This window comes from Carassius gibelio, chromosome A22 (assembly GCF_023724105.1).
Source record: "Carassius gibelio isolate Cgi1373 ecotype wild population from Czech Republic chromosome A22, carGib1.2-hapl.c, whole genome shotgun sequence".
Classification (NCBI taxonomy): Eukaryota; Metazoa; Chordata; class Actinopteri; order Cypriniformes; family Cyprinidae; genus Carassius; species Carassius gibelio.
Genome location: NC_068392.1, coordinates 24,889,863 through 24,902,568, shown reverse-complemented (window position 1 = coordinate 24,902,568; position 12,706 = coordinate 24,889,863).

Below are 12,706 nucleotides of genomic sequence, written 5' to 3'. Positions count from 1 at the left end.
ATGTCTTATGAAGTACAATGTTTTCTGCAATGCTGTAAGACAGTTTTTAATGTGTTAGAAGTTATATGCACAAAAACTAATGTTAGGACTGCAATGATCAAGATTGTCAGTTTACAGCTTTCTGAGTCCAGTAATGTTGAAATAGTGTTTCTGTTCAAATGAAGTGAAATCAAGCCCAAATCTGCTCAAAAGCTTTTCTCACTATTAGAGAAAGCTGTTTCATTAAATATTCAGTGCAAATCTTGCCAAACTGAAACAAGCTTATGTCTTATGAAGTACAATGTTTTCTGCAATGCTGTAAGACAGTTTTTAATGTGTAAGAAGTTATATGCACAAAAACTAATGTTAGGACTGCAATGATCAAGATTGTCAGTTTACAGCTTTCTGAGTCCAGTAATGTTGAAATAGTGTTTCTGTTCAAATGAAGTGAAATCAAGCCCAAATCTGCTCAAAAGCTTTTCTCTCTATTAGAGAAAGCTGTTTCATTCAATATTCAGTGCAAATCTTGCCAAACTGAAACAAGCTTATGCCTTATGAAGTACAATGTTTTCTGCAATGCTGTAAGACAGTTTTTAATGTGTTAGAAGTTATATGCACAAAAACGTATGTTAGGACTTCAATGATCAAGATTGTCAGTTTACAGCTTTCTGAGTCCAGTAATGCTGAAATAGTGTTTCTGTTGAAATGAAGTGAAATCAAGCCCAAATCTGCTCAAAAGCTTTTCTCTCTATTAGATAAAGCTGTTTCATTCAGTATTCAGTGCAAATCTTGCCAAACTGAAACAAGCTTATGTCTTATGAAGTACAATGTTTTCTGCAATGCTGCAAGACAGTTTTTAATGTGTTAGAAGTTATCTGCACAAAAACTAATGTTAGGACTTCAATGATCAAGATTGTCAGTTTACAGCTTTCTGAGTCCAGTAATGCTGAAATAGTGTTTCTGTTGAAATGAAGTGAAATCAAGCCCAAATCTGCTCAAAAGCTTTTCTCTCTATTAGATAAAGCTGTTTCATTCAGTATTCAGTGCAAATCTTGCCAAACTGAAACAAGCTTATGTCTTATGAAGTACAATGTTTTCTGCAATGCTGTAAGACAGTTTTTAATGTGTTAGAAGTTATATGCACAAAAACTAATGTTAGGACTTCAATGATCAAGATTGTCAGTTTACAGCTTTCTGAGTCCAGTAATGCTGAAATAGTGTTTCTGTTGAAATGAAGTGAAATCAAGCCCAAATCTGCTCAAAAGCTTTTCTCTCTATTAGATAAAGCTGTTTCATTCAGTATTCAGTGCAAATCTTGCCAAACTGAAACAAGCTTATGTCTTATGAAGTACAATGTTTTCTGCAATGCTGTAAGACAGTTTTTAATGTGTTAGAAGTTATATGCACAAAAATTAATGTTAGGACTTCAATGATCAAGATTGTCAGTTTACAGCTTTCTGAGTCCAGTAATGCTGAAATAGTGTTTCTGTTGAAATGAAGTGAAATCAAGCCCAAATCTGCTCAAAAGCTTTTCTCTCTATTAGATAAAGCTGTTTCATTCAGTATTCAGTGCAAATCTTGCCAAACTGAAACAAGCTTATGTCTTATGAAGTACAATGTTTTCTGCAATGCTGTAAGACAGTTTTTAATGTGTTAGAAGTTATATGCACAAAAACTAATGTTAGGACTTCAATGATCAAGATTGTCAGTTTACAGCTTTCTGAGTCCAGTAATGCTGAAATAGTGTTTCTGTTCAAATGAAGTGAAATCAAGCCCAAATCTGCTCAAAAGCTTTTCTCTCTATTAGATAAAGCTGTTTCATTCAGTATTCAGTGCAAATCTTGCCAAACTGAAACAAGCTTATGTCTTATGAAGTACAATGTTTTCTGCAATGCTGTAAGACAGTTTTTAATGTGTTAGAAGTAATATGCACAAAAACTTATGTTAGGACTTCAATGATCAAGATTGTCAGTTTACAGCTTTCTGAGTCCAGTAATGCTGAAATAGTGATTCTGTTGAAATGAAGTGAAATCAAGCCCAAATCTGCTCAAAAGCTTTTCTCTCTATTAGATAAAGCTGTTTCATTCAGTATTCAGTGCAAATCTTGCCAAACTGAAACAAGCTTGTGTCTTATGAAGTACAATGTTTTCTGCAATGCTGTAAGACAGTTTTTAATGTGTTAGAAGTTATATGCACAAAAACTAATGTTAGGACTTCAATGATCAAGATTGTCAGTTTACAGCTTTCTGAGTCCAGTAATGCTGAAATAGTGTTTCTGTTGAAATGAAGTGAAATCAAGCCCAAATCTGCTCAAAAGCTTTTCTCTCTATTAGATTAAGCTGTTTCATTCAGTATTCAGTGCAAATCTTGCCAAACTGAAACAAGCTTATGCCTTATGAAGTACAATGTTTTCTGCAATGCTGTAAGACAGCTTTTAATGTGTTAGAAGTTATATGCACAAAAACTTATGTTAGGACTTTCAATGATCAAGATTGTCAGTTTACAGCTTTCTGAGTCCAGTAATGCTGAAATAGTGTTTCTGTTGAAATGAAGTGAAATCAAGCCCAAATCTGCTCAAAAGCTTTTCTCTCTATTAGATAAAGCTGTTTCATTCAGTATTCAGTGCAAATCTTGCCAAACTGAAACAAGCTTATGCCTTATGAAGTACAATGTTTTCTGCAATGCTGTAAGACAGTTTTTAATGTGTTAGAAGTTATATGCACAAAAACTAATGTTAGGACTTCAATGATCAAGATTGTCAGTTTACAGCTTTCTGAGTCCAGTAATGCTGAAATAGTGTTTCTGTTCAAATGAAGTGAAATCAAGCCCAAATCTGCTCAAAAGCTTTTCTCTCTATTAGATAAAGCTGTTTCATTCAGTATTCAGTGCAAATCTTGCCAAACTGAAACAAGCTTATGCCTTATGAAGTACAATGTTTTCTGCAATGCTGTAAGACAGCTTTTAATGTGTTAGAAGTTATATGCACAAAATCTTATGTTAAGACTTCAATGATCAAGATTGTCAGTTTACAGCTTTCTGAGTCCAGTAATGCTGAAATAGTGTTTCTGTTGAAATGAAGTGAAATCAAGCCCAAATCTGCTCAAAAGCTTTTCTCTCTATTAGATAAAGCTGTTTCATTCAGTATTCAGTGCAAATCTTGCCAAACTGAAACAAGCTTATGCCTTATGAAGTACAATGTTTTCTGCAATGCTGTAAGACAGTTTTTAATGTGTTAGAAGTTATATGCACAAAAACTAATGTTAGGACTTCAATGATCAAGATTGTCAGTTTACAGCTTTCTGGGTCCAGTAATGCTGAAATAGTGTTTCTGTTCAAATGAAGTGAAATCAAGCCCAAATCTGCTCAAAAGCTTTTCTCTCTATTAGAGAAAGCTGTTTCATTCAATATTCAGTGCAAATCTTGCCAAACTGAAACAAGCTTATGCCTTATGAAGTACAATGTTTTCTGCAATGCTGTAAGACAGTTTTTAATGTGTTAGAAGTTATCTGCACAAAAACGTATGTTAGGACTTCAATGATCAAGATTGTCAGTTTACAGCTTTCTGAGTCCAGTAATGCTGAAATAGTGTTTCTGTTGAAATGAAGTGAAATCAAGCCCAAATCTGCTCAAAAGCTTTTCTCTCTATTAGATAAAGCTGTTTCATTCAGTATTCAGTGCAAATCTTGCCAAACTGAAACAAGCTTATGTCTTATGAAGTACAATGTTTTCTGCAATGCTGCAAGACAGTTTTTAATGTGTTAGAAGTTATCTGCACAAAAACTAATGTTAGGACTTCAATGATCAAGATTGTCAGTTTACAGCTTTCTGAGTCCAGTAATGCTGAAATAGTGTTTCTGTTGAAATGAAGTGAAATCAAGCCCAAATCTGCTCAAAAGCTTTTCTCTCTATTAGATAAAGCTGTTTCATTCAGTATTCAGTGCAAATCTTGCCAAACTGAAACAAGCTTATGTCTTATGAAGTACAATGTTTTCTGCAATGCTGCAAGACAGTTTTTAATGTGTTAGAAGTTATCTGCACAAAAACTAATGTTAGGACTTCAATGATCAAGATTGTCAGTTTACAGCTTTCTGAGTCCAGTAATGCTGAAATAGTGTTTCTGTTGAAATGAAGTGAAATCAAGCCCAAATCTGCTCAAAAGCTTTTCTCTCTATTAGATAAAGCTGTTTCATTCAGTATTCAGTGCAAATCTTGCCAAACTGAAACAAGCTTATGTCTTATGAAGTACAATGTTTTCTGCAATGCTGTAAGACAGTTTTTAATGTGTTAGAAGTTATATGCACAAAAACTAATGTTAGGACTTCAATGATCAAGATTGTCAGTTTACAGCTTTCTGAGTCCAGTAATGCTGAAATAGTGTTTCTGTTGAAATGAAGTGAAATCAAGCCCAAATCTGCTCAAAAGCTTTTCTCTCTATTAGATAAAGCTGTTTCATTCAGTATTCAGTGCAAATCTTGCCAAACTGAAACAAGCTTATGTCTTATGAAGTACAATGTTTTCTGCAATGCTGTAAGACAGTTTTTAATGTGTTAGAAGTTATATGCACAAAAATTAATGTTAGGACTTCAATGATCAAGATTGTCAGTTTACAGCTTTCTGAGTCCAGTAATGCTGAAATAGTGTTTCTGTTGAAATGAAGTGAAATCAAGCCCAAATCTGCTCAAAAGCTTTTCTCTCTATTAGATAAAGCTGTTTCATTCAGTATTCAGTGCAAATCTTGCCAAACTGAAACAAGCTTATGTCTTATGAAGTACAATGTTTTCTGCAATGCTGTAAGACAGTTTTTAATGTGTTAGAAGTTATATGCACAAAAACTAATGTTAGGACTTCAATGATCAAGATTGTCAGTTTACAGCTTTCTGAGTCCAGTAATGCTGAAATAGTGTTTCTGTTCAAATGAAGTGAAATCAAGCCCAAATCTGCTCAAAAGCTTTTCTCTCTATTAGATAAAGCTGTTTCATTCAGTATTCAGTGCAAATCTTGCCAAACTGAAACAAGCTTATGTCTTATGAAGTACAATGTTTTCTGCAATGCTGTAAGACAGTTTTTAATGTGTTAGAAGTTATATGCACAAAAATTAATGTTAGGACTTCAATGATCAAGATTGTCAGTTTACAGCTTTCTGAGTCCAGTAATGCTGAAATAGTGTTTCTGTTGAAATGAAGTGAAATCAAGCCCAAATCTGCTCAAAAGCTTTTCTCTCTATTAGATAAAGCTGTTTCATTCAGTATTCAGTGCAAATCTTGCCAAACTGAAACAAGCTTATGTCTTATGAAGTACAATGTTTTCTGCAATGCTGTAAGACAGTTTTTAATGTGTTAGAAGTTATATGCACAAAAACTAATGTTAGGACTTCAATGATCAAGATTGTCAGTTTACAGCTTTCTGAGTCCAGTAATGCTGAAATAGTGTTTCTGTTCAAATGAAGTGAAATCAAGCCCAAATCTGCTCAAAAGCTTTTCTCTCTATTAGATAAAGCTGTTTCATTCAGTATTCAGTGCAAATCTTGCCAAACTGAAACAAGCTTATGTCTTATGAAGTACAATGTTTTCTGCAATGCTGTAAGACAGTTTTTAATGTGTTAGAAGTAATATGCACAAAAACTTATGTTAGGACTTCAATGATCAAGATTGTCAGTTTACAGCTTTCTGAGTCCAGTAATGCTGAAATAGTGTTTCTGTTGAAATGAAGTGAAATCAAGCCCAAATCTGCTCAAAAGCTTTTCTCTCTATTAGATAAAGCTGTTTCATTCAGTATTCAGTGCAAATCTTGCCAAACTGAAACAAGCTTATGTCTTATGAAGTACAATGTTTTCTGCAATGCTGTAAGACAGTTTTTAATGTGTTAGAAGTTATATGCACAAAAATTAATGTTAGGACTTCAATGATCAAGATTGTCAGTTTACAGCTTTCTGAGTCCAGTAATGCTGAAATAGTGTTTCTGTTCAAATGAAGTGAAATCAAGCCCAAATCTGCTCAAAAGCTTTTCTCTCTATTAGATAAAGCTGTTTCATTCAGTATTCAGTGCAAATCTTGCCAAACTGAAACAAGCTTATGTCTTATGAAGTACAATGTTTTCTGCAATGCTGTAAGACAGTTTTTAATGTGTTAGAAGTTATATGCACAAAAACTAATGTTAGGACTGCAATGATCAAGATTGTCAGTTTACAGCTTTCTGAGTCCAGTAATGTTGAAATAGTGTTTCTGTTCAAATGAAGTGAAATCAAGCCCAAATCTGCTCAAAAGCTTTTCTCACTATTAGAGAAAGCTGTTTCATTCAATATTCAGTGCAAATCTTGCCAAACTGAAACAAGCTTATGTCTTATGAAGTACAATGTTTTCTGCAATGCTGTAAGACAGTTTTTAATGTGTAAGAAGTTATATGCACAAAAACTAATGTTAGGACTGCAATGATCAAGATTGTCAGTTTACAGCTTTCTGAGTCCAGTAATGTTGAAATAGTGTTTCTGTTCAAATGAAGTGAAATCAAGCCCAAATCTGCTCAAAAGCTTTTCTCTCTATTAGAGAAAGCTGTTTCATTCAATATTCAGTGCAAATCTTGCCAAACTGAAACAAGCTTATGCCTTATGAAGTACAATGTTTTCTGCAATGCTGTAAGACAGTTTTTAATGTGTTAGAAGTTATATGCACAAAAACGTATGTTAGGACTTCAATGATCAAGATTGTCAGTTTACAGCTTTCTGAGTCCAGTAATGCTGAAATAGTGTTTCTGTTGAAATGAAGTGAAATCAAGCCCAAATCTGCTCAAAAGCTTTTCTCTCTATTAGATAAAGCTGTTTCATTCAGTATTCAGTGCAAATCTTGCCAAACTGAAACAAGCTTATGTCTTATGAAGTACAATGTTTTCTGCAATGCTGCAAGACAGTTTTTAATGTGTTAGAAGTTATCTGCACAAAAACTAATGTTAGGACTTCAATGATCAAGATTGTCAGTTTACAGCTTTCTGAGTCCAGTAATGCTGAAATAGTGTTTCTGTTGAAATGAAGTGAAATCAAGCCCAAATCTGCTCAAAAGCTTTTCTCTCTATTAGATAAAGCTGTTTCATTCAGTATTCAGTGCAAATCTTGCCAAACTGAAACAAGCTTATGCCTTATGAAGTACAATGTTTTCTGCAATGCTGTAAGACAGTTTTTAATGTGTTAGAAGTTATATGCACAAAAACTAATGTTAGGACTTCAATGATCAAGATTGTCAGTTTACAGCTTTCTGAGTCCAGTAATGCTGAAATAGTGTTTCTGTTCAAATGAAGTGAAATCAAGCCCAAATCTGCTCAAAAGCTTTTCTCTCTATTAGATAAAGCTGTTTCATTCAGTATTCAGTGCAAATCTTGCCAAACTGAAACAAGCTTATGTCTTATGAAGTACAATGTTTTCTGCAATGCTGTAAGACAGTTTTTAATGTGTTAGAAGTAATATGCACAAAAACTTATGTTAGGACTTCAATGATCAAGATTGTCAGTTTACAGCTTTCTGAGTCCAGTAATGCTGAAATAGTGTTTCTGTTGAAATGAAGTGAAATCAAGCCCAAATCTGCTCAAAAGCTATTCTCTCTATTAGATAAAGCTGTTTCATTCAGTATTCAGTGCAAATCTTGCCAAACTGAAACAAGCTTATGTCTTATGAAGTACAATGTTTTCTGCAATGCTGTAAGACAGTTTTTAATGTGTTAGAAGTTATATGCACAAAAATTAATGTTAGGACTTCAATGATCAAGATTGTCAGTTTACAGCTTTCTGAGTCCAGTAATGCTGAAATAGTGTTTCTGTTCAAATGAAGTGAAATCAAGCCCAAATCTGCTCAAAAGCTTTTCTCTCTATTAGATAAAGCTGTTTCATTCAGTATTCAGTGCAAATCTTGCCAAACTGAAAAAAGCTTATGTCTTATGAAGTACAATGTTTTCTGCAATGCTGTAAGACAGTTTTTAATGTGTTAGAAGTTATATGCACAAAAACTAATGTTAGGACTGCAATGATCAAGATTGTCAGTTTACAGCTTTCTGAGTCCAGTAATGTTGAAATAGTGTTTCTGTTCAAATGAAGTGAAATCAAGCCCAAATCTGCTCAAAAGCTTTTCTCACTATTAGAGAAAGCTGTTTCATTCAATATTCAGTGCAAATCTTGCCAAACTGAAACAAGCTTATGTCTTATGAAGTACAATGTTTTCTGCAATGCTGTAAGACAGTTTTTAATGTGTAAGAAGTTATATGCACAAAAACTAATGTTAGGACTGCAATGATCAAGATTGTCAGTTTACAGCTTTCTGAGTCCAGTAATGTTGAAATAGTGTTTCTGTTCAAATGAAGTGAAATCAAGCCCAAATCTGCTCAAAAGCTTTTCTCTCTATTAGAGAAAGCTGTTTCATTCAATATTCAGTGCAAATCTTGCCAAACTGAAACAAGCTTATGCCTTATGAAGTACAATGTTTTCTGCAATGCTGTAAGACAGTTTTTAATGTGTTAGAAGTTATATGCACAAAAACGTATGTTAGGACTTCAATGATCAAGATTGTCAGTTTACAGCTTTCTGAGTCCAGTAATGCTGAAATAGTGTTTCTGTTGAAATGAAGTGAAATCAAGCCCAAATCTGCTCAAAAGCTTTTCTCTCTATTAGATAAAGCTGTTTCATTCAGTATTCAGTGCAAATCTTGCCAAACTGAAACAAGCTTATGTCTTATGAAGTACAATGTTTTCTGCAATGCTGCAAGACAGTTTTTAATGTGTTAGAAGTTATCTGCACAAAAACTAATGTTAGGACTTCAATGATCAAGATTGTCAGTTTACAGCTTTCTGAGTCCAGTAATGCTGAAATAGTGTTTCTGTTGAAATGAAGTGAAATCAAGCCCAAATCTGCTCAAAAGCTTTTCTCTCTATTAGATAAAGCTGTTTCATTCAGTATTCAGTGCAAATCTTGCCAAACTGAAACAAGCTTATGTCTTATGAAGTACAATGTTTTCTGCAATGCTGTAAGACAGTTTTTAATGTGTTAGAAGTTATATGCACAAAAACTAATGTTAGGACTTCAATGATCAAGATTGTCAGTTTACAGCTTTCTGAGTCCAGTAATGCTGAAATAGTGTTTCTGTTCAAATGAAGTGAAATCAAGCCCAAATCTGCTCAAAAGCTTTTCTCTCTATTAGATAAAGCTGTTTCATTCAGTATTCAGTGCAAATCTTGCCAAACTGAAACAAGCTTATGTCTTATGAAGTACAATGTTTTCTGCAATGCTGTAAGACAGTTTTTAATGTGTTAGAAGTTATATGCACAAAAACTAATGTTAGGACTGCAATGATCAAGATTGTCAGTTTACAGCTTTCTGAGTCCAGTAATGTTGAAATAGTGTTTCTGTTCAAATGAAGTGAAATCAAGCCCAAATCTGCTCAAAAGCTTTTCTCTCTATTAGATAAAGCTGTTTCATTCAGTATTCAGTGCAAATCTTGCCAAACTGAAACAAGCTTATGTCTTATGAAGTACAATGTTTTCTGCAATGCTGTAAGACAGTTTTTAATGTGTTAGAAGTTATATGCACAAAAACTAATGTTAGGACTGCAATGATCAAGATTGTCAGTTTACAGCTTTCTGAGTCCAGTAATGCTGAAATAGTGTTTCTGTTGAAATGAAGTGAAATCAAGCCCAAATCTGCTCAAAAGCTTTTCTCTCTATTAGATAAAGCTGTTTCATTCAGTATTCAGTGCAAATCTTGCCAAACTGAAACAAGCTTATGTCTTATGAAGTACAATGTTTTCTGCAATGCTGTAAGACAGTTTTTAATGTGTTAGAAGTTATATGCACAAAAATTAATGTTAGGACTTCAATGATCAAGATTGTCAGTTTACAGCTTTCTGAGTCCAGTAATGCTGAAATAGTGTTTCTGTTCAAATGAAGTGAAATCAAGCCCAAATCTGCTCAAAAGCTTTTCTCTCTATTAGATAAAGCTGTTTCATTCAGTATTCAGTGCAAATCTTGCCAAACTGAAACAAGCTTATGTCTTATGAAGTACAATGTTTTCTGCAATGCTGTAAGACAGTTTTTAATGTGTTAGAAGTTATATGCACAAAAACTAATGTTAGGACTGCAATGATCAAGATTGTCAGTTTACAGCTTTCTGAGTCCAGTAATGTTGAAATAGTGTTTCTGTTCAAATGAAGTGAAATCAAGCCCAAATCTGCTCAAAAGCTTTTCTCACTATTAGAGAAAGCTGTTTCATTCAATATTCAGTGCAAATCTTGCCAAACTGAAACAAGCTTATGTCTTATGAAGTACAATGTTTTCTGCAATGCTGTAAGACAGTTTTTAATGTGTAAGAAGTTATATGCACAAAAACTAATGTTAGGACTGCAATGATCAAGATTGTCAGTTTACAGCTTTCTGAGTCCAGTAATGTTGAAATAGTGTTTCTGTTCAAATGAAGTGAAATCAAGCCCAAATCTGCTCAAAAGCTTTTCTCTCTATTAGAGAAAGCTGTTTCATTCAATATTCAGTGCAAATCTTGCCAAACTGAAACAAGCTTATGCCTTATGAAGTACAATGTTTTCTGCAATGCTGTAAGACAGTTTTTAATGTGTTAGAAGTTATATGCACAAAAACGTATGTTAGGACTTCAATGATCAAGATTGTCAGTTTACAGCTTTCTGAGTCCAGTAATGCTGAAATAGTGTTTCTGTTGAAATGAAGTGAAATCAAGCCCAAATCTGCTCAAAAGCTTTTCTCTCTATTAGATAAAGCTGTTTCATTCAGTATTCAGTGCAAATCTTGCCAAACTGAAACAAGCTTATGTCTTATGAAGTACAATGTTTTCTGCAATGCTGCAAGACAGTTTTTAATGTGTTAGAAGTTATCTGCACAAAAACTAATGTTAGGACTTCAATGATCAAGATTGTCAGTTTACAGCTTTCTGAGTCCAGTAATGCTGAAATAGTGTTTCTGTTGAAATGAAGTGAAATCAAGCCCAAATCTGCTCAAAAGCTTTTCTCTCTATTAGATAAAGCTGTTTCATTCAGTATTCAGTGCAAATCTTGCCAAACTGAAACAAGCTTATGCCTTATGAAGTACAATGTTTTCTGCAATGCTGTAAGACAGTTTTTAATGTGTTAGAAGTTATATGCACAAAAACTAATGTTAGGACTTCAATGATCAAGATTGTCAGTTTACAGCTTTCTGAGTCCAGTAATGCTGAAATAGTGTTTCTGTTCAAATGAAGTGAAATCAAGCCCAAATCTGCTCAAAAGCTTTTCTCTCTATTAGATAAAGCTGTTTCATTCAGTATTCAGTGCAAATCTTGCCAAACTGAAACAAGCTTATGTCTTATGAAGTACAATGTTTTCTGCAATGCTGTAAGACAGTTTTTAATGTGTTAGAAGTAATATGCACAAAAACTTATGTTAGGACTTCAATGATCAAGATTGTCAGTTTACAGCTTTCTGAGTCCAGTAATGCTGAAATAGTGTTTCTGTTGAAATGAAGTGAAATCAAGCCCAAATCTGCTCAAAAGCTATTCTCTCTATTAGATAAAGCTGTTTCATTCAGTATTCAGTGCAAATCTTGCCAAACTGAAACAAGCTTATGTCTTATGAAGTACAATGTTTTCTGCAATGCTGTAAGACAGTTTTTAATGTGTTAGAAGTTATATGCACAAAAATTAATGTTAGGACTTCAATGATCAAGATTGTCAGTTTACAGCTTTCTGAGTCCAGTAATGCTGAAATAGTGTTTCTGTTCAAATGAAGTGAAATCAAGCCCAAATCTGCTCAAAAGCTTTTCTCTCTATTAGATAAAGCTGTTTCATTCAGTATTCAGTGCAAATCTTGCCAAACTGAAACAAGCTTATGTCTTATGAAGTACAATGTTTTCTGCAATGCTGTAAGACAGTTTTTAATGTGTTAGAAGTTATATGCACAAAAACTAATGTTAGGACTGCAATGATCAAGATTGTCAGTTTACAGCTTTCTGAGTCCAGTAATGTTGAAATAGTGTTTCTGTTCAAATGAAGTGAAATCAAGCCCAAATCTGCTCAAAAGCTTTTCTCACTATTAGAGAAAGCTGTTTCATTCAATATTCAGTGCAAATCTTGCCAAACTGAAACAAGCTTATGTCTTATGAAGTACAATGTTTTCTGCAATGCTGTAAGACAGTTTTTAATGTGTAAGAAGTTATATGCACAAAAACTAATGTTAGGACTGCAATGATCAAGATTGTCAGTTTACAGCTTTCTGAGTCCAGTAATGTTGAAATAGTGTTTCTGTTCAAATGAAGTGAAATCAAGCCCAAATCTGCTCAAAAGCTTTTCTCTCTATTAGAGAAAGCTGTTTCATTCAATATTCAGTGCAAATCTTGCCAAACTGAAACAAGCTTATGCCTTATGAAGTACAATGTTTTCTGCAATGCTGTAAGACAGTTTTTAATGTGTTAGAAGTTATATGCACAAAAACGTATGTTAGGACTTCAATGATCAAGATTGTCAGTTTACAGCTTTCTGAGTCCAGTAATGCTGAAATAGTGTTTCTGTTGAAATGAAGTGAAATCAAGCCCAAATCTGCTCAAAAGCTTTTCTCTCTATTAGATAAAGCTGTTTCATTCAGTATTCAGTGCAAATCTTGCCAAACTGAAACAAGCTTATGTCTTATGAAGTACAATGTTTTCTGCAATGCTGCAAGACAGTTTTTAATGTGTTAGAAGTTATCTGCACAAAAACTAAT